General features: G+C 36.5%; 1 protein-coding gene and 1 long non-coding RNA gene across 4 annotated transcripts in view; one reads left to right on the forward strand and one right to left on the reverse strand.

Moving 5' to 3' along the window:
- TP63 (tumor protein p63) overlaps window positions 1-23,714 on the reverse strand; it is a 242,520-nt gene that overhangs the window by 160,762 nt on the left and 58,044 nt on the right. The window lies entirely within an intron of this gene.
- On the forward strand, window positions 669-17,454 carry LOC119535958. The gene is made up of 3 exons (XR_005217322.1): window positions 669-752; window positions 8,064-8,127; window positions 17,316-17,454. It is a non-coding gene; the product is annotated as an uncharacterized LOC119535958 (long non-coding RNA).

Raw genomic sequence — 23,714 nt, forward strand, 5'->3', positions numbered from 1 at the left:
GGAACTTGGCAGCATCCAGTGTACAGGAATTCCCCCTGCTCTGCATTTTAACACTGCTGAGATTTGTAGACATCACTATTTAATGAAGCACACAGCTGTGAAAGAAGAGCAGGAGGAGGAGTTTGGCAATGAAGGACCAGCAGGAAATCTGGCAATCCTGTCATCTGGAATTTCCCTAACTCAGTCAGGCCATTCCTCCTTCCGTTGCCCTCCTCCAGCTCTGCCTTCACTTGCTCTCTGAAATGAACATTTTAGTCACATAAATAACTGAGCAGAGAAATTGCAGCACAAGTCTTGCCCTTCACCTCATCTTTAGCAACTGTATTTTTGTTAGTCCAGCAACCAGAGTTGGGTAACCAGTGAGCTAGATAAAATAAGAAATGATGCAAATCTTCAGCTAAAACTGTAATGGAAACATTGAGTGAAGCTAAAAAAGAAATATCTTTGGATAATATTATAAATTGTTTCTTTTAATTAAATTAGCCCTGCCCTTTCCCATTTTAGCCGCAAACAGAAGTTTCCAAAGCAGCAATGTGAAAGTTGAGAAATCCTTGTGGTGTCCTGTAAAGCTTGAGTTTTGCAAGCTCAATAAACTTTTGGTCGGGTGATTTTGGCAAGTTATTTAGACTCTCTGAGCTGCATGTTCTTCCTCTTCAACACAGAGATAATAATATCTGCCTCATGGGACTGTTAGGAAGCCGGAGAGAGTATATTTATTTACAAGACCTGACAGATAGGGACACTCAATTAAGGTATGTTTTCTCTCTTCCTTTTTTCCCTCTACTTCCCCCAAACCTATATACAGATTTCCATGACTTCAGTCCCATGAAAAAATATATTGCTTTTGAAAAGAACAAATTTTTAAAAATATCTGATATCTGGGTTGCCAAACAACACATTATACTTGCTATTTAAGTAAATGATACTAGCATGGTGTCTTTATTCCAAAGAAGTCAAAACACTTACTGACACATATATTCATCTCCAAACTATTCCTATAAGGTATAAGCAAGGTAATAGTTGCCCATCTTATGTATAAAGAAAATGAGAACAAAGGTTAATTTGTATAGCCCACGTCTTCAAAGGAGAACAATAATCCCTGAGTTATGTAATCCCTCACCATAGCTTTCCCCATATTATGTTTCTTCATACATATGCCTTCTAAAGTGTCCTCTCTGGAGCTGCAAATCAGAGAACAAGACCAATGATCCACAGAAATATTTATTAAAAACATCATAAGTTTAAAAAGCAACTGTAATTCTTAAAGAAAGAAAAAAATTCAGTGGTCTTTTTACATACATTTTCCCATAAGAACTACTTCTATAAAGCTCCCTTAAATAAAAACAAAGTAAAGTTTTAACACCAAAGCTCAATTTTAGATTTTGATGCCATATGGAAAAATGGAAACAAAATAAATAAAATGAAGAAATAAAGAAAGAGTTCAGACAGAAATATAATCTTGATATTTGCCAAAGTTCTGGGAAGCAAAACTACAACTAATTCTTGAATTCATCTCTTTTGATTAAAAAAAGGCTATTAGGTTAAAAACTAGGAAAACATAACAATAAAGTGTTATAAAAGCAAATTAAAATTCCTACACAAAACGGAAAGTAGTTTATTTAATATTGTGTCCTCCTTGTTTTCAATAAAGCCGCAGTACTTACTGACTTAATCATGTGAGACAATTTATATCTCATCTTACAAAGAAATTAAAGTGATTTACAAGAAAAATAACATACTATGAAATAATGGATTAAAAGTATGATGAAAGAAGAAAGAAAGAACAGGGATGAAAACTCCATGGAAACAATAATGAGATATAAGCTACATTTTAGATACATGAGATGATGGCTTTGGGTAGAATTTGTGAAAAGATAAATTGGCAGTCTGTAAAGTTTCTTGAATAAAATATAAATGTCCGTAACTCTATTGTCCTCTCAGTTTCCCTGATCCATGGAGCAATTTGTGTTTTAAAGAAAACCATGAGCAATAATAATATTTTAAGTATTTCAAAAAGTAAAAGTTCTCATTCCTTTGTATATTATACTATTTTACAAAGATTTAGGCAATATTCATTATATTATCTGGTAAAATAGCGGATGATGAAAGAATGGATGGATGACGCCAGGTTGTCTTATGATTTAAGTCCATGGTAAATGTCCTCTAAATGTACTTGCATGTGCTTCCCTTTATAACCCAGTCATATGTGATCAGCAAACATGCACTGCTGGCCACTTTGATATAACATATCTCAGTAAGGATATGCCATTCAGGTTTTCCCCAGAGATTAAATTTGCCCAGCCAGAGGAGAAATTAACTGATGAAAATGAAGTCTGCTATGCGCTATTAGTCTGAGTTTAGATTTTGGTTTAAAATGTACAAATGACAGAACCAAAAATCAGACTCTGTTATGAATGAAAGAGGAAACAGAAAGAGAGAATGTGATGTACTTTAGACTTCTGTTCAAGAACAAGTTGTTTTCCTTAAGTGAATATATTTCTCATAGATACTACCACTGGTACAGAAATTATTTGCTGAAACTGGTTCCAAATTTGAAGTTAAAAGATGGTGCCCATAATTATTTGAATTCACTGTTAGTAAATCATTTTGAAGTTTTAGGTACTGTCAATGCTGCTTTAAAAGAATATTTTTCAATCTGCTGATCAGGGTCATGAAGTCAGTTTAGTGGGTAAGAGCCAACTTAAAAAAAAAGAAAGGAAGAAAAATATATGTCATTAGAATGTAATAAAATGGAATGGAACAAAATAGATTGTATCAGATCCCATTACATGTAACATGGTTAAATATTATTACATGAACTTTTGGGATTCAATTTACACATATATATTCTGTGTATGCTTATATATGCGTGTACATACACTTAATATATAAACATTATGTTTTTATTATGACTAGTATTAAAAATGCTGGAAAGCTACTCTAAAAATAGATGCTATCTATTTTTAATTAGCTGTTTCTATCTATGTAAGTATAGTAAATTAAAAGCTAATTCTGAAATTAGATTTGAAATTTCCTCTAATGATTTTTAATTTGTAATGTTATCATTTTAAATATTATCATTATTATTAATGATCTATAATGATAATGTTATTTATAATATTTAAAATATTATTGACATTTGTAATATAATATTATAAATTTTTAAAAGTAATCATTTCCAGGATAGTATCTTAATTTTAAATTTTGGCATTCTGCTTAATAAGATTTTACTATGAAATATGTAAAGGAGCAAAAATTTGATTATGCTGTAGTCATAAATACATCCTTTCCCTCTGACACAGCAAATTTATGTCTGGGATTATCCCCAAAGGAAAATTTTCAAAACAAGGAAATTGCCTAACATATATAAATGATGACTACAGAATTGTTAATAATAGCAAAACACATATGTAACTAACCTAAAATTCAAGGCAGACAACTAGTTTTATTAAATACCAGTAAATCTACATACAGAAATGTTGTATGCACTCATTAAAATGATCACTATGTGGCAAATTCAGAAAAAATGAATATATAATACATTTAAGTAATAAAATTTTATCTATGCTGTGATTATAGCTATGCAAAAATTATGCACATATATAGTTAGGTACTGGAATGAAACAGGAAAAACAGCAATGTTTTATTTGCTGAAGTGATAAAACAGTACGTGCTTAATAAAAATTCTGTTTTTACCTAATACTATCATAAAACCATGCAATTGAAAAAAATAAAAAAATCTCAGTGTGGTTCTAAAATGCAACCAAGGTAATTGTCTTTTTCTTACTCCCTTGCTATGGTCTCTTTGAAATGTTCTTTTATTGTATGTTTGTTTTCTTTTTAACTTTTTTTTTCATACAGTTGATTTGAAAAAAGAAGGGAAAGTTAAAAAAAAAAAAAAGAAAGAAAAAAGACAAACAAGGAAAAAAAAAAAAAAGATGTAGTGCCCCCTTGAGGAGCCTGTGGAGAATGCAGGGGTATTCGCCTACCCCACCTCCATGGTTGCTAACATGACCACAGACATAGGGGACTGGTGGTTTGATGGGTTGAGCCCTCTACCATAAGTTTTACCCTTGGGAAGACGGTTGCTGCAAAGGAGAGGCTAGGCCTCCCTGTATTTGTGCCTAAGAGTCTCCTCCTGAATGCCTCTTTGTTGCTCAGATGTGGCCCTCTCTCTCTGGCTAAGCCAACTTGAAAGGTGAAATCACTGCCCTCCCCCCTACGTGGGATCAGACACCCAGGGAAGTGAATCTCGCTGGCAACGTGGAATATGACTCCCGGGGAGGAATGTAGACCCGGCATCGTGGGATGGAGAACATCTTCTTGACCAAAAGGGGGATGTGAAAGGAAATGAAATAAGCTTCAGTGGCAGAGAGATTCCAAAACGAGCCGAGAGATCACTCTGGTGGGCACTCTTACGCACACTTTAGACAACCTTTTTTAGGTTCTAAAGAATTGGGGTAGCTGGTGGTGGATACCTGAAACTATTAAACTACAACCCAGAACCCATGAATCTCGAAGACAGTTGTATAAAAATGTAGCTTATGAGGGGTGACAGTGGGATTGGGAATGCCATAAGGACCAAACTCCACTTTGTCTAGTTTATGGATGGATGTGTAGAAAAGTAGGGGAAGCAAACAAACAGACAAAGGTACCTAGTGTTCTTTTTTACTTCAATTGCTCTTTTTCACTCTAATTATTATTCTTGTTATTTTTGTGTGTGTGCTAATGAAGGTGTCAGGGATTGATTTAGGTGATGAATGTACAACTATGTAACGGTACTGTAAACAATCGAAAGTACAATTTGTTTTGTATGACTGCGTGGTATGTGAATATATCTCAATAAAATGATGATTAAAAAAAAAAAAAATGCAACCAAGGTTGACAACTCAACAATTATCAGCAAAGTGGAAACGCTTAATCTGTATGTGTACTGCTAAAATTTTATGGAAGTGAGCTGGCAAGAGACCACTTTCTAGAAGTCATAGCACAAAAAGTGAAACCTGTTATATACAGTTTGGGATTCTTTATGTGGGTAGAAGAAATTGTGTAAGATGTTGAGGACATTTCCTCTTGGATTTGGGGCATCTATTGGGGCATCCATTTGGGTTCCCTATTTTAGCAGCAGGGGTCCAGGGTCAGAACTATTCCTTAATTAGACAGTGTTACAAACCCTCTCTCGTCACCTTCTCTTATCGCTTAAACAAAGCCAATGATAAACTGTACTTCCTTGGTCTTAGAGTTTCATCTTTTGCCTGGTTGATATGTAAAATCTAGGTAATTCTGGGTCTGATTTGTAAATGATGGCTGGAGAAGTACCCAAGCATCAGCTGTATGACTGAATGTCACAAGACATTGAAGGCCCACAGGCAGAAGATAGGAAAGTCTCCAGGGCAAAAAAAACAGAATTAAGGTCTAAGGTCACAGTGGCAAGCTGATTTCTCTATGTTCTTGTCAAAATAATGTTTGCCATAATGTGTATCCTTTGTTGTTTTAGGGGGTGCAAAACTATAGGGATACTGTGAAATATTTCAAAGTGTTATGGAGATTTTCTCTAACCCAGAAAAGCCTGTTTAATATTTCAGAGCAAGGTAGGAGAAATCCATGGTTGTTGCACAGGTGTCTGACTGGGCAATATGGAATGAATAATTTCCACGGGGGTGTGACCTCACCCATTCAAGATGGGTCTTGATTAGTTTATTTGGGTCCTTAAGAGAGCTCAGGGGCGACACAGACCCAGATGCTTGGAGATACAGACAGAAGGACATTTGGAGATGCTAAACTAAGAAATGAAGCCCAGAGTTTGCTCCAGAGAATCTAAGAGAGGACCCCCAGATGCTTAGTGAGAAACACCCTGGGAGAACAAGCAAGGATGCACAGAGGCTGAGAGAAAGAAGCTAAGAGAGACAGAAGCCCAGAGACATTTTGGAAAAAGTCATTTTGAAACCAGAACCCAGGAGCAAAGAACCAACAGACACCAGCCACATGCCTTCCCAGCTGACAGAGGTGTTCTAGACACTAATGGCCTTTCTTTAGTGAAGGTATCCTCTTGTTGATGCATTAGTTTGGACACTTTTATGGCCTTAGAACTGTAAATCTGTAACCTAATAAATCCCCTTTATAAAAGCCAATCCATTTCTGGTATTTTGCATCACAGCAGCTTTAGCAAACTGGAACACATGGCTTTACAGACTCCACATGTTCTCCAGCCCACTGGAGGTTCTGCTTTACTTTAGTGTTGGGAGGCATGTCCCACCAGGTGAGAAAGGCTACTCTGTACTAAGGTGCACTTCAAGCAAAGTAATAACCAACTAGAAATTAAAAATAAAACACTGAAATAAAAAATAATAATTATATAAGGCAGACATTTATATGAAATCAAGATAGTCATTAATCCTATGGGAATGTCTTTTAAAATTACACTAATGTTTAAATAGTTTCAATCATTTCACTAAAATATATGAGGGACTCAAGTACTGGATATTTAAATTCATTTGGGGGAGTTGTGGAGAACGGATTTTTTCTGAGGATTAATATATTTGTTTAACTCCCCAGGTGCATATTAGAATCAGTTAGGGGGCTTTAAAAAATTACTAGTGCCCAGGCTCCACCCCAGGCTTGTTAAATCAGAATCTCTATGGGTTGGATCAGAACATCAGTATTTTTCAAAAACTCCCTAGGCAATTCTAATGTGTTGCCAGGACTGAATTAACAGACTGTAGAATGTTAGAGGGCAAAAGGAACTTAGAAATCATCTTTTTCAATGATTTTTCATCTGTGTTTCTTTTCCCAACCCCCATCACAAGGAGCAGACTGGTTTGTATTAGTTTAACTTGTCTACTACTCCTAGTAAAATTTCATTAGAAGCAAAAGTTCAGAAGTATGGGGGATAGAAAACAGAAAATCTGAACCCACCAACCCTCTCCTTTCATCAAGGAAACCAACATTCACAGAAGGGCAATTTCTTGCTCAAAAGTGCACAGTTCTAGCATTAGAGATAAGGGCAAATACCTGTGTTTTTTTGTGTGTGTATGTTTGTTTTTCTTTTTTTAATTCACAGGGTATAGGCTTTTTTTTTTTTTTTTTAACTCCTCTGCTTCAACAGAAATAAACAGAAATTCATTAATCCAACTACCTAGCAATGACGATGTCATTATGCCACTGTTGTGGTCCTGATATTCCTGTTACAAAGCAGAATTTCATAGCATGGAATTACTCAAGGGAATGATTCAGTATTTGGCATAATATTTATTATGTGAAGGGATAAATATTGCACACCAACTAGAACAAATAACCTTAACACCTATCAAGACAGGTGACTTACAGTTGTTTGGTTTCATGGCCCCCTCTTTTCCTCTACCACAAAGTCCAAAAAGGCTCACGGTTATCTTAATTTTTATTCTTTTGAAAGAATAAACATTCTGTTACTGTGAAAACTTTTTTTTATGAAACCAAAATAACTAGATAATCTTGTTTATTTCTAGTTCAAACTTACTGACCATTTACCACATGCTAAACCATTCAATATTTCCTTTAATCCTTACACCAATCCTCCACAGTAGATTATTATCCCCATTTTATATATGAAGACATTGAGGCTCACAGTAGTTAAGCAACATGCCCAACAGACACACTCAGTAAGTGGCAAAGCTGAGACCATACCCGTTATGATATCAAAGTCCAAGCTTTCTGTGTACACTAAATGGCTTCCCAGATATCTTGGGTATTCAAAACCCTGGGCTATCCATCTTTAATAAAGATTTTAATGATGATACGTTATACTGAAACATTTTACGGAGGTGGATTATACTTGAGGGAAGTCATACATCTGGATAAATGTAAATTAAAAAGCCATGGCATTTTACCCATTTGGAACACTGGATTTACAGGATTTTATACTTTTCATCTCTATCAAAAAGAAGAGACATGACAAGTCATCCCTAGGAAGTTTGCTAGCTGGCTTCATTTATGGAAATTTACAAAAATTTCATGGGGAAGGAATTTTTATCTATTTTATTCATTTGTACTCTTTTTTCTTTTTTTTTTTCTTCTGGGTTTTCTAGGTGTCAACACTGTGCTTGACTCTGGGGAAACAAAATTCAGTGAGAGCGCCAGAGGTGAGGAAAGGTATGTACAAGTCAAAATAATACATGCCACTCACTCAATCAAGAGGTATTTATTGAGTGTCTATTCTGCGTTGAGCACTGTGCTAGCTCTGAGGAAATGGAGTTCTAGGATAAAAGAGACAGGTCCCTCATTGAACTTCCAGCCTAGTGAAGGAGACATACATTAATCACACATAGTAATTGTTCTCATGAAATCTGACAAGTGCATGAAGAAAAGAATAGAGAATACAGTGGAGCATATATGAGAGAGGCCTGAGCCTGATATCAAGGTGCATGTCCCTCACACAGTGACATTTAAGCTGAGATCTAAACAAAGAGTACATATTATCCAAGTGTTACACTGTCTAGAAAGCTGGATAAACTACTTTAGAGGCTGTGGGACGCTCCTCAAAGCAAGCGATGAGAATTGGGGTTTGAAAAGATGATTTGATATTTCCAAGTAGAGAATAAAAAAAAAATAGCATTCCTGGAATGAAGATAGCATGAGCAGACATGAGTACACCACTTAACCTTTAAGTCAGGGTAGGCCAGACACTCCTCCACCCCCCACCCCCCACACACTCCTGAAACTGACCGCATTACTTTTTTGCCAACACAAGTAGCTGTATTTACAGCATGTTGCACAGTATTAGCCTGGAAATCTGGTTAGTAAATGAAGAGGATGTGTGTGGCTCAGTTTTCCAAATGCCAACCCACAGAAATGTTCTCTGGGACAGGCAACAACCAAGCACCTTTAATTCATACTAAAGTGTAAGTGATTGCTATGGCTCATTTCCAGATGGTATACTTTTTTGTTTTTTTTTTACTTTATTAGAGAAGCTGTGATGTTACAGAACAATAATGCATAAAATATAGGATTCTCATATACCCACCTTATTTTTAGAGTGTAGGACATCTGTTACAATTGATGGAAGCACATTTTCATAATTGTACTATTAACTATAGTCCATGGTTTAACTTAGGAGTCACAGCTTGTGTAGTGTAGTTCCATGGATTTTTAAAAATTTTAATTTAATTTCTAAAAAATTTTATTCTGTGACCACATATATAATCCATATATGCAATCCCCTTTTCATCACATCCAGATATATATTTCAGTGCTTTTATTTACATTCACAGTGGTGTGCCACCATCACCACCATCTGTTACCAAAAACATCCATCATTCCAAATAGGAACCTTGTATGTATTTAAGCCATAACTTACCATTTCCTATCCCCACCCCATTCCCCGGTAACCTATATTCTAGATTCTAACTCTCTGAGTCTGTTTATTCTAATAATTTCAAATCAGTGAGCTCATACAATATAAGTCAATTTCTTTATGGCTTATTTCACTCAATATGATATCTTTGAGGTTCACCCATGTTGTCACATGTATAAGGACTTCATTCTTTTTTATGGATGAATAATATTCCAATGTTTGTATATATCACACCGTACCTATCCATTCATTGGTTGAAGGACACTTGAGTTGCTTCAATCTTTTGGCAATTGTAAATAATGCTGATATGAACACCGGTGGCAAAGATGTGTTTGAGTCCTGCTTTCAAGTCTTTGGGTATACATCTAGTAGTGGAATTGCTTCATCATATGGTAATTCTATAATTAGCTTTCTGAGGAACCACCAAACTGTCTTCTACAGTGGCTGCACCATTTTACATTCCCACCAGCAATGAACAAGTGTCCCTGTTTTTCCACATAATATACAAACCTTGTTATTATTAATTTTTTTAATAGCAGCCATTGTAATGGGTGTGAAATGGTATCTCACTGTGGCTTTGATTTACATTTCCCTGATAGCTAATTATGCTGAACATCTTTTTGTGAGCTTTCTGGCTCTTCTTTGAAGAGATGTCTAATCAAGTTTTTGCCAATATTTCAACTGGTTGTTTGTTATTTAGTTGAAGGATTTCTTTATATATTCTATATATTAGATCTTTACTGGATATGTGGTTTCCAAACATTTTCTCCCATCGTGTAGGTTGTCATTGTTCCTTCATGATACAGTCCTCTGAGGATCAAAAGTTTTTAAATTTTGATGAGGTGCCTTTTATCTATTTTTGTGTCTGTGTGTTGCTTGTGCTTTGTGTGTAAATCTAAGAAATCATTGCCTAATACAAGATCCTGAAGATGCTTCCCTATGTTTTCTTCTAGAGGTTTGATCATTCTGGCTCTTATGTTTAGGTCTTTGATCCATTTTGAGTTGCTTTTGTATAATATGTGTGGCAGGAGTCCTTTTTTTTTTGCAAATGGAGATCCAGTTTTCCCAACACTACTTGTTGAAGGGACTATTCTTTCCCAATTTAGTGGTCTTTGCCTCCTTGTCAAAAATCAATTGGCCATAAATGTGAGGGCTGATTTCTGAGCTTTCAATCAGATTCCATTGGTCTATATGTCTGTTCTTTTGCCAGTATCATGCTGCTTTGATTACTGTTGTTTGTAATCAGTTTTAAGATCAAGAAGTGTGAGTCCTCCAACTTCATTCTCCCCTTCAAGATGGTTTAGCTATTTGGAGCCCCTTGCCATTCCACATAAATATGATGATTGGCTTTTCCATGCCTGCAAATAAAGTTGTTGGAATTTTCATTGGGATTGTGTTGACTGTACAAATTTCTATGGGTTGACATCTTAATGATAGTTTGTCTTCCAATCCATGAGCATGAAATATACTTCCATTAAAGTAGGTTTCCTATGCTTTCTTTTAGCAATGTTTGTAATTTTCTGTGTACAACATTTTTACATACCTGTTTAAATTTATTCCTAGATATTTGATTTTTTTAAAGTTGCTTTTGTGATTGGAATTTTTTCCTTGTGTTCTGATTATTCATTGCTTGTGTATAAAAACAGTACTAATTTTGGGATGTTGATCTTGCATCCTGCCACTTTGCTGAATTCATTTATTAGCTCTAGGAGCTTTGTAGTGGGTTTTGCATGACTGGATCGTGTCATCTGCAAATTGGGAAAGTTTTACTTCTTTCTTTCCAATGTGGATGTCTTTTACTTCTTTTTCTTGACTAATTGCTCTGGCAAGAATTTCCAGTACAAAGTTGAATAACAGTGGGGACAATGGACATCCTTGTCTTCTTCCTGATCTTGGAGGGAAGGCTTTTAGTCTTTCACCATTAAGTAGGATGTTGGCTGTGGGCTTTTCTTATATATCCTTTATCATGTTGATGAAGTTTCCTTCTAGTCACAGTTCTGAAGAGTTTTTATTAAGAAAGGGTGCTAAAGTTCCAAGTCAGTTGGGATGATCACATGAACTTTTCCCTTTATTTCATTGATGTGATGTATTACATTAATTGATTTTCTTATGTTGAACCACTCTTGCATACCTGGGAATAAAACCCACCTGATCATTCTGTATAATTCTCTTGATGTGCTGTTGGATTTGATTTGCAAGTATTTTGCTGAGAATTTTTGCATCTACATTCTTAAGAGAAATTAGTCTGTAATTTTTTTTTCTTGTAGTATATTTATCTGGCTTTAGTATTAGGGTGATGTTGCCTTCATAGAGAGGGCTAGGTAGTGTTCTCTCCTGTTCATTTTTTTGGAAGAGTTTGAGCAGGATTTGTATTAATTCTTCTCAGAATGATTGGTGGAATTCAACTGTGAGGCCATCTGGTCCTGGGCCTTTCTTTATTGGGAGGTTTTGGTGACTGAATCAATCTCTTTGCTTGTAATTGGTCTGTTGAGGTCTTCTATTTGTTGTAGAATCAGTATAGGTTGTTCATGTGTTTCTAGGAATTTGTCCATTTCATCTGGGTTATCTAATTTGTTGGCATACAGTTGTTCATAGTATCCACTTATGATCCTTTTTATTTCTGTGGCATCAGTAATAATGTTTCCCCTCTCATTTCTGATTTGCCTTTCTCTCCTTTTTCCATTGTCAGTCTAGATAAGGATTTGTCAATTTTATTGATCTTTTCAAAGAACTAACTTTCAGTTTTGTGAATTCTCTCCATTTATTTTCTGTATTTCATTTATTTCTGTTTGAATCTTTGTTATTTCTTTCGTTCTGCTTGGTTTGGGGTTAGTTTATTGTTCTTTGTCTACTTCCCCCAGGTGTGCAGTTAATTCTTTGATTTTAGTTCTATCTTCTTTTTTAATGTAAGTGCATAGGGGCTATAAATTTCCCTGCCAGCACTGCTTTTGCTCCAACTCTTAAGTTTTGATATGTTGTGTTCTTGTTTTCATTTGTCTCAAGATTTTACTGATTTCCTTTGCAGTTTCTTCTTTGACCCACCAATTGTTTAAGAGAGTGTTATTTAATTTCTATATATTTGTGGGTTTTCCAGTTCTCTGCCTGTTATTGATTTCCAGCTCCATTCCGTTATAGTCAGAAAATGTTCTGTGTGCACTCGAGAAGATTGTATATCCAGGTATTTGGGGCTGCAATGTTCTGTATATGTCTGTTAGGTCTAGTTCATTTATCATATTATTCAGGTTCTCTGTTTCTTTATTGATATTCCATCTCAATGTTCTATCTATTGATGAGAGTGGTGTACCGAAGTCTCTATTATTGTGGTGGTGTCTATTTCTCCCTTCAGTATTTTGGGGCACTGTGGTAATGTACATAAATTATCGATTGTTATTTCTTCTTGGTCGATTGCCCCTTTTATTAATATATAGTGTCCTTTTTGGTGTCTTATAACAGCTTTTGACCTAAAGTCTATTTTGTCCCCAAATTAGTGTAGCTATCCCAGCTTATTTTTGGTTACTATTTGCATGAAGTATATTCTTCCATTCTCTCACATTCAATCTGATTGTGTTTTGAGGTCTGAGGTGATTCTCTTATAAACAGTATGTAATTAGATAATGTCTTTTATCCATTGTGCCAAACTGTGTCTTTTGATTGGGGAGTTTAATTCATTCACATTCAGTGTTATTACTGTAAAGGCAGTACTTACTTCAGTCGTTTTGTCCTTTGGCTTTTCTATGTGATTTTTTTCTCTTTTTTTCCTTTATTGCAACCTCCTTTTTTGTATAGTTGATCTTTTGTGACATATCTGACTGATCCCTTTCTCATTTTTGTTTCTGTATATTTTTGAAATACTTTCTTTGTGTTTACTCTGGGGTTTATACTACAGAATCTACAATTTGAAATAGTACCAACTTAGCTTCAATAGCATACACGTTCTCTGCTCCCATAGCCCTCTGTTTCCCCTCTTTATGTTGTTTTTTGTCCCACTTTATCACTTTATATTTTGCACATCTGTTACAGGAAATGTGGGAAATGTGCCTTTTTCTTGTTCAATTATATTCTGATTCTTATATGAATTAAACAGTAGAGTGGTAAATTGAGGATACAGTACTATTACTCTTACTGATGATGTTCATTTCTTCACACTACTCCAAGTCTCTCTCTCCTGTTTTTTCCTCTCAAACTGAAAATCCCCCTCTAATACTTCCTGTAGGCAAGGTCCCTAATGACAAACTCTCTTAGTTTCTGTTTATCTGTAAATACTTTCAACTCTCCCTGAATTTTGAAGGACAGTTTTTCCAGCCAAAGAATTTGGGTCTGAAAGTATATTCTGTTTCAGTAGCTTAAATATATCATACCACCACCTTCTTGCCTCCATGGTTTCTGATGAGAAGTCAGGACTTAGTCTTATTGAAGATCCCTGTTATGTGATGCATTGTTTTTCTCTTGTTGCTTTCAAAATTCTCTCATCTTTGGCACTTGCCATTCTGATTATTATGTGTCTCAGAATAGGTCTATTAGGATTTTTTCTGTTTGGAGTACATTGAGCTTCTTGGACATGTATATTTATGTCTTTCATAAGAGTTGAGGAGTTTTGGTTATTATTTCTTGAAATATTCTTTCTTCTCCTTTTCAATTCTCTTTTCCTCTGGGACACCCGTGATGCATATGTTTATGCACTTCATTCTGTCACTCAAAATCCATGAGACACTGCCTACATATTTTTACTCTTCTCTCTGTTCTTCTGACTGTATGATTTTGATTGTCCATCTTCTAGCTTGCTGATTCTTTCTTTCGCCTGTTGAAATTTCCTGTTATATGCCTCTAGTGTACTTTTGATCTCTACTATTCTGCCTTTCATCCCCATAATCTGTTTCTTTTTTTTTTTACTTTCAAATTCTTCTTTATGCCCACACATAGTTTTCTTAATATCCTTTGTCTCTTTATGTATATTTTCCTTCATCTCCTTGAATTGATTTAGGAGATTTGTTTGAACATCTTTGATTAGTTGTTCTAACTTCTGAGTCTCCTCTGAAGTTTTAATTTGTTCCCTTGACTGAACCATGCCTTCCTGTTTCTTAGTATGGCTTGTGACTTTTGCTGATTTCTAGCCATCCAATTTGTTAACTCTGAAGGTCCATTTCTCCCTTTGTATAGGGTTTTATTGTTGATTGGCTTTGTGTTAAGGCTCTTCTTTGACATTTAGTCTAACTTATTCTGGACCTTTAAAATAGCCCCTGTTTAACCATTCAGATTTTCTCAGTTCTTCTTCATCTGATTCTTGCCCTGGATAGGCAGTGCAATTTTTAAGACTGTACTTCTTGTTTAATTGTTTCCACTAAAGGGGGAGCTTCCTTTTCTTTATTCCTTCTCTGGGAATCCCATTTAATTTTGTGCAGACTTTTCTCCCTAGATCTTGTGATTTTTTTAAATTCTCTCCCTCACCCAATGCCCTGTTTTCCTTATACTTTTCAGCTCTGGGACTCATTTTATCTCACAGCAGTTCAGTTTAAACAGCACCATTCCCCTTTTTTTCCTCTGTGTGGCTTTCCTGCCTCTGGTTTCTTCCTCATTAGGATATCCTACCCCAGGGAGCCAGACAGGGTCAATCCAGAAAGATGAGTCACTTCAAAAAAGTCCATTTTGCCTTTAGATGATCCAGCCAAATGAAAATGGATTGGTCACAACAGTTCCTACCAGTCTTTCTATGATGGTCTAGCTTTTTTCTCCGTTGAGACTTATGCAGCACTCCTCAGCAACTCTTGTTCTGCCCTGGAGGTCTCTGCACACTTAGGTTCTTGTGCCTGGATATTTGCGGAATTCTAACTCACTGCTGTGATCCTGTCTACAGTTTCTGTCCACTGTGAGATAGACCCAGGTTGTGCTGCCTCTGTGTGGCTCCCGAACTGCATGGGACCTGGTGAAGGGGAAGGGAAATGAAAACTGACCAGCTGTCCAAGATGGACTTCTCCTACTTAAGATGTTTCTGTATGTTTGATTCAGTGTTTGTGGAGTTGTTCTCTAGTTTTAGCATCATCCAGAGTTCAAAGCAAATGGAATCTGTCTTTTTATTTGCTAAATCTCTGGGAAGGCTTTTCAAGGGATGTTTACATTGCCTTGTTGACCCATACTCTTTCTTGGGCTTTTTTTTATGCAGCATAATTATTTTGAGATGCATCCATGTTGTTGTGGATATCAACAGTTCCTTCCTTTATTGCTGAGTAGGAGATATCCTTATTTATCTATTCTTTCATACATTGATGAGTATTTCAGTTGTTTCCAATATACAGCTATCACATAAAGTTGCTGTGAACACTTGTGTACAAGAATTTGTGGAAATATATGCTTTCATTCCTTTTAGGTTAACACCTAGGAATGCAATGGCTGGGTCCTATAGTAAGTGTATCTTTAACTTATGAAGAAACTGCCAAACTTTTCAACTGTTTTCCAACATTTTACACACCTACCAACAGTGTATGAGAGTTCTGGTGGCTCCACATGCTGGCCAACACTTGTATTCAAGAGGAATTTTATTACTGACTCAATCTCTTAACTAGTAATTGGTTTGTTGAAATCTTCTATTTCTTGAGTCAATGTGGGTAGTTTGTGTGTTTCTGAGAATTTACCCATTTCATATAGAGTATCTAATTTATTGGTGTACAGTTGTTTACAATATCCTTTTAATTTTCATGGGGTCAGTAATGTCCCCATTTTCGTTCATGATTTTCATTATTTGTATCTTCTCTTTTTTTTTTTTTTGTCAGTCTAGATAAAGATTTCTTGATATTATTTATCTTTTCAAGGAACCAACTCTGATTTTGTTGATTCTCTCTATTGTTTTTTGTTTGTTTGTTTTCTATTTCATTATCTCTGTTCTAATCTTTGTTCTTTCCTTCCTTCTGCTTGCTTTGGGTTTAGTTAGTTCTTCTTTTTCTAGTTCTTCCAGTTTTGATGTTAATCTCTGACTTGGAGTCTTTCTTTTTTTAATGTAAGAATTTAGGGCTACCAATGTCCTTCTACACTACCTTTACAAACTTCCATAAGTTTTGGTATGGTGTATTTTCATTTTCATTCACCTAAAGATATGTCCTAATTTTGCTTATGATTTACTCTTTAATCCACTGGTTGTCTAACAGTATGTTGTTTAATTTCCACATTTTTGTGAATTTTCCATTTCTCCCTCTGTTATTGATTTCTAGCTTCATTCCATTATAGTTGGAGATTATACTTTCGTATTTATTTGATTTATTGCACACTGTATATTTTAATATTTTAAAATGTTAGCTATTGTATTTATTCCCTCAGATGCCTGTTTCTTGATTTTGTAAACATGCAGTGATGCCAGCAGGTCTTTGCCCCAGGCTGTCTGCATCTATTGTTTCTGACACCACTTTCATTGTCTCAAGCTTCTTTTGCCTAGAGGGAGAATTCTGGGAAAAAGGGCATGCAGGAAAGGATTTTCCCAAAATAATCTTTCCCAGCCAAAATGGAGTCACAGACCCATGAAGGGGGCAAAAACCATATCCAAAGTGCCCTCTGCAGGAAGGGCACCAAGACCTTCTTCCCCAGCTCCCCTAGCTGGGCTTTTTTTGTCTAGCTAATGCAGCCCTTCAACAAACTGTCCCCTGCAGCTCTAAGGAAGCAGAGTCTTTATGTCTTATCTGCCTTTGTCTTTGCCAGGGTTGGTTGAAACAACAGTTTTGGCTGTCTTTGTCTGGGGTAGATTGAGCAAGGCCACTCACAAAACCAAGCCCACAGCAATCTGAACTCACTAATCATAAGCAGTGATCAATGATCAGCGCAACCTGGGTCTTGAGAATTAGGATTCTTATGCCCCTTTCTGTCACCAGCGAGATAGTCAGGGAGTGGACCCCACTGTGGCTTGCTGCGAGAGAAGGGGATGGGCTCAAGGAGCCTCCACATGGAGAAAGCAATTTACTGTTCTTTACTGTAATTTATCAGCCTCTTTCTCTCTCCTCTTCCCTAGATGCTGCAGCAGTGTTCTTCTGATCTCTGGAGTTTCAAAATAGTTGTTTCAGATGGTTCCTGCCTGCTTAATAGTTGTTCTGGTGGAAGGCATGAGTCCTGGAGCTCCCTACTCTACCATCTTCATGCAGTACTCCAGCCTGACAGTGTACATTTTTTGTTTTTACTTTTGTTTAATTTGAGATTGTTCACAAAGCATACAATTATCCAGAGATCCAAAGTGTACAATCAATTGTCCATGGTACCATAATACAGCTGTGTATCCATCATCACAATTAATTTTTTTTCAATTTTTAGAACATTTTTATTACTCCAGAAAAGAAATAAAGACAAAAAAAGGAAACTCACATCTTTCCATAGCCCTAAACACCTCCTCCTCCATTATTGATTCATAGCATTGGTATAGTACATTTGTTACTGTTGATGAAAGAATGTTAAAATACTAACTATAGTATATAGTTCACAATAGGTATATATTTTTCCTATATGCCCCTCTATTATTAATTTCTAGTTATATTGTCATACATTTGCTCTAGTTCATGAGAGAGATTTCTAATATTTGTACAGTTAATCAAGGGCATTGTCCATCACAAGATTCATTGTTTTATACCTTCCCATCTTTTAACCTCCAACTTTCCTTCTGGGGACATATGTGATTCTGAGCTTCCCCTTTCCACCATATTCACACACCATTCAGTGCTGTTAGTCATTCTCACAATGTACTGCCATCACCTCTGTCCACTTCCAAACGTTTAAGTTCACACTAGTTGAACATTGTGCTCATAATAAGCAACCGCTCCCCAATCTTTAGCCCCATTCTATATCCTGGTAACTTCTATTTCATGTCTCTGAGTTTACATATTATAACTAGTTCATATAAGTGAGACCCTGCAATATTTCTCCTTATGTGTCTGTCTTATTTCATTCAATATAATGCCCTCAAGGTTTCTTCATCAACCCATTTTTTTAAAAACAGTTTTGTTCACACACCATACATTCCATCCTAAGTAAACAATCATTGGTTCCCTGTATAGTCACATATTTATGTATTCACCACCATCATCACTATCTATATAAGGACATCTCCATTTCTTTCATGAAGCAGAAGGAAAAGTCAAAGAAGGTAGAGAGACAAAAGAAAAAAAAAAGAGAAATAGAAAAAAAACATGACAGCTAGGAAGCAACAAAAGGAAAGCAGCACTAAACCATAGTAGAATAAAGAGTCAGACAACATTACCAATGCCAAGTGTCCCATACCCCTCCCCTAGCCCCCCTATATGCATTTAGCTTTGATATATTTCCTTTGTTACATTAAAGGAAGGATAAAACAATGTTTCTGTTAATTATAGTCTCTAGTTGGCACTGATTATATTTTTCCCCAGTCCCACCCTATTCTTAACACCTTGCAATGTTGACATTCATTTGTTCTCCCTCATGTAAAAACATATTTGTACCTTTTATCACAATTGTTGAGAACCCTAGGTTTCACTGAATTATACAGTCCCAGTCTTTATCTTTCCTCTTTCCTTCTGGTGTCCCATATGCTCCTAACCTTCCTCTTTCAACCATACTCAGAGTCATGTTTGTTCAGTGTACTTACATTGCTGTGCCACTTTCTCCCAAAAGTATGTTCCAAACTTCTTACTCCTGTCTTTTCTTTTCTGTCTGCAGTGCTTCCTTTAGTGTTTCCTGTAGAGCAGATATCTTGTTCACCAGTTCTGTCATTGTCTCTTTGTCAGAGAATATTTTAAGCTCTCGCTCATATTTGAAGGAGAGTTTTGCCAGATATAGGATTCTTGGTTGGTGGTTTTTCTTCTTCAGTATCTTAAATATATCACCCCACTTCCTTCTTGTCGCCACGGTTTCTATTGAGAAATCACACATAGTCTTATCAAGCTTCTTTTGTATGTGATGGATTGCATTTCTCTTGCTGCTTTCAGGATTCTCTATCTTTGACATTTGATAATCTGATTATTAAGTGTCTTGGTGTAGGCCTATTCAGATCTATTCTGTTTGGGGTACACTGCACTTCTTGAATCTGTAATTTTATGTCTTTCATAAGAGATGGGATATTTTCATTGATTATTTCCTGTATTATTGCTTCTGCCACTTTTCCCTTCCTTCTCCTTCTGGGACACCCATGACACATACATTCCTGCATTTCATGTCGTCATTCAATTCCAAGAGACATTGCTCATATATTTCCATTCTTTTCTCTATCTATTCTTTTGTGCGTAGGCTTTCAGGTGTCTTGTTTTCCAGTTCCTGAGTGTTTTCTTTTGTCTCTTGAGATCTATTGTTATATGTCTCCATTGTGTCTTTCATCTCTTGTGTTGTGTTCATTTCCATAGATTCTGCCAGTTGTTTTTTTGAACATTTAATTTTTACATTATGTATGCCCAGTGTTTTCATTATATGCTTCATCTCTTTTGCCATATCTTCCCTAAACTTTTTAATTGATTTAGCACTAGTTGTTTCAATTCCTGTATCTCAGTTGAAGTGTAAGTTTGTTTCTTTGACTGGGCCATAACTTTGTTTTTCTTAGTGCAGGTTGTAGTTTTCTGTTGTCTAGGCATCTGGTTTCCTTGGTTACCCCAATCAGGTTTTCCCAGACCAGAATGGGCTCAGATCTCAGAAGGGGGCAATATTCAGTATCAGGTCTCCCTGAGGGTGTCTCTTAGAAGATTGATTCACCCTTTGAGTCCTCAAGCCACTGTGCTTTTCTGCCCAGCAGGTGGCACCTGTAAGCCTATAGCTCCAGACTGGTGTAAGGAGGTGTGGCCCATGGCTGTTTTTCCCCAGGCTCTGGGGTCTGGTTCTGAATGGAAGGTGGGTAGTAGAGCTGGGCACCACCTTTTTCCTCTTAGGGAAGATACACTCTCTGGGGAGTTATCATTTGCATTTGTATAGTCTCTCTGACTCTGCTATCTCCAGAGACCTGGGAACTGAAAATGGCTGAGGCTTTCTCCACTGAGCTGAAAAGGGGACAGAAAGCCCAGCCTGTGGCCACCCTAAGTTTCACCCATCAGCCAGACATAGCACTCAGTCCTCTGCACTCCCCCTCCTTCCCAGAGAGGTCTTCTGGCTCTCCAAAGTCAGTCACCAAAAGCCTCTGTCTGTTGGGGATTCATAGCTTGTATTGAGCAATCAACATTTGTTAATCAAAACCACAGTTGGAGCTGGGCTGAGCTATATTCACTTGCTTGGAGAGTGCTGCTCTCTAGCACAGCGAGGCTTTGCAGTTCAGGCTGCCATGGGCGGGGGGGGGGGGTCTTGGCATGGGTCCACAGTTTTTATTTACAGATTTTATGTTGTGATTTTGGGCATTCCTCCCAATCCAGGTTGGTGTAAGATGTGTACAGTCATGTTTGTCCCCCAGCAGTTATTCCAGATTATTTACTAGTTGCTCCTGGTTGTTTATTAGTTGTTCCAGGGGGACTAACCAGCTTCCACTCCTCTCCATGCTGTCATCTTCTTTAATCCCTGACAGTGTACTTTTATTCAAAGTCTTGAGGCTATTTTATAGACTGTGGTTTTTCTGTCATCAACCAGGATGAGATAGCACAGCTTTTAATGGAGTGACATACTGATGACTTGCGTTTTGACTTCAGCTATCTCAGAAACTCACTGTGTGACTCTGGATAAGTCATGCCCACTTTCTGAGCCATATTTTTCTTTGCAGAGATAGGAATACAAATAGCAAAACTCTACATTCCCCTATGGAACATCGAATGTTGTGTGACCAAAATGAGGTGTTGGTACACATCTTGTCTTTTCTGTATACAAGGTCTTAAGGAAATGGATTTTGAAAACTATTTTTATTTGAAAACCTAAACACCTCTCAGCTCCAACTGCTGCTTCTTTAAACTTCATGCTGTGTAAACCCTACTCACAGACTGATTGCCACCTGTCTTTTCTTTTCCTTTTCCTTTAGCCAGAGCTCTGGGTCAGGCCCCAAGAAAATAGCAGGAGTGAGAGGGGCTGATGATCACATGGCAGACTTGAAGTCAGCTCCAGTTTCCACAACTTGTTTGCAGTTCTGGCTGTACCATTCACTAACTGGCCTAGAGCAAGTAACTTAATCTCACCAATCCTAGGTTTACTCATCTGCAAAATGGAAATGACAACAGCATCTACTTCATATATATCATGAGGATTAAATGTGATAATACATGTGAAGTCTATGGCACAATGCCTGGCACCATGCTTGAATTAGTGCCCAACACCTGTTTCTCCTATTCTTTATAAATATATTATTTCTAATAATGTCATTAATGCTTCAAAATAGAAATAATTAAAACCACTTTACAGAAAAAGAAATAAGCATGAGAGAGGTTTATTAAGTTTCTTAAAATCACAATTCAAATGACAGTGCTAAGATTCAAAGCTAGATCTGTGCTTTCGGCTCTACTCAATAGAGATTCTTCGCCTTGCTAAAAACTCAACCATGGCAAACCCCAGCATTGCTCAACCTTAGCTTTATCCTTAACTCTTTCTCTGTGGCATCTGCCCTGCTCATCACACCCTTGGCAAGGCCCAGGCTGGTTGCCTTAAGATCTGAGCAGGAGAGAAAGCTTTGTGGAATGCACTGTCAGAGTCCTACTTATCTTCTGAATGACTAAAGAATTTCAGGCCCTGGGGAAGAGACAACTTACCAATCAAACCTCCCCTTCTACAGGTCAAGAGACAATGGAAAGATAATCTGTGACAGCAAAGAAAAAGCTCCCTAATGCCTACAATCCCAGAAAGGCCCCTGGAAGGTTTCAAATCTGTATCATTTGGCTTAGAAGGAAGTTGGTTTCAAGTGAATCTTTGGAAAGTTGAGATTCATTGTCAATAAATCATCCCTACAGTTGCTGTCTGATGTTTCACATTCAGTTAAAACCTTTAATTCTCCCATGGAAGCTACTAAAACAACAAGTTCTTTGGAAGCTTAGTAACCAACCTACTGATGCAGCTCCAGAACCTCAGCAGGACTTTTGAGGAGTGTTCTTTAGTAACAATTCACTGTTAGGGATGTCTAAGTTCCCATAAAATAATTCACTTGCCCTCAGGAATTTCAACTTACAAACAAGTTACCCAAATATTTAACTAATTGAAGGTAAATCAGAGTATGGTTTTGATCTGCTTTTGAGAAGATGGAGTTGGAAATAGAGGGGGAGGAATGAGAAAAAGTTAGATACAAATCAAAGGAGAGGTCCTTCACATTAAAAGAACATATTAAACCACCCTTACTGAACACAACTATGTGCAGGCATTATCACCTCTGCTTTGCAAGAGGAAAGTGAGTATGGAGGTGATGAATAAATGACAGAAAGGGATTGGGCTCCATACCTCCAAGTTCAAGTCTATGTCTCTTTCCACTGTACTTTCTGAACATTTATTTTCGCATCATCCATAGGAGTTGATATTATCCAAAAATTTTGTTTTGTATCTCACCCACATTTCCAGCTCTGCTTAAAATTATGTATATGCTCACGTTACCCCAATTCAGTTCTCATAATACTTATAGCTAGCTTCCCAAAATGTAGTTTCCAATGTTCAATTGGACATTCTTCTGATCAGTTATTCATGTAGGTTCTGCCTCACTTAAATTTCTATCTCATCTCTTTCCCTAAAAGACTCACCCCTTCCTTTATTATGATCCTGAGAAGTAGCAAGAGAGGAATTTTCATGGCATTCACATCCTCATAGAGATTGGCATTTTCTTAATTTCCTTTTGACATATATAACTGTTGAGCAGCAATAGCTGCAGTGGTCTCTGTGTAATACAGAAGCTTTCTTGAAGTGTGATACAATAATAATAATAATAATAATAACAATAAATAACATTTCCTGAGACACTCTGTGTTACATTCTAAATGCTTTTATATATTTTTGCTCATTTAATCTTCACACTAATCATATGAGACAGGAATAATTTATTTTCTCCTTTTTATATTTGAGGAAACTGAGTCCTAGAGAGGTTTAATAACTTATTCTACGTAGCTTGTAAGTTGAGCCTAGAGGGAGTGAATAATTTTAAACTAGACTAACTAGAGTTATTCTGTCTCCTTTATTATAAGTCATGAATAGATAATAGCCCAGTGTTTCATTTTATCATTACAGATAAACATAGTTCCAAAATCTAAAGTTTCAAAGTCTATCTCTCTTTTTAAGAAAACTTGGAAAATAATCCTAATTATTCTTTAAGCAATCATAAATCACAGATTTTTTTTGGTTTGAATGGACCCTAATAATTTCCCTAACCATGGTGTATTAACATTATTTCTGTCATACATTAACTGGCAAAAAGAATTGGAAGATATTAATATGACACAAGAATTATGTTCTCAGAATGGGACGTTTGATTACTACCATTGCCATAATCATTACTAAAATTATCCCTGGAATATATAGA

Source organism: Choloepus didactylus, chromosome 1, assembly GCF_015220235.1.
Source record: "Choloepus didactylus isolate mChoDid1 chromosome 1, mChoDid1.pri, whole genome shotgun sequence".
In the NCBI taxonomy this organism is placed as follows: Eukaryota; Metazoa; Chordata; class Mammalia; order Pilosa; family Megalonychidae; genus Choloepus; species Choloepus didactylus.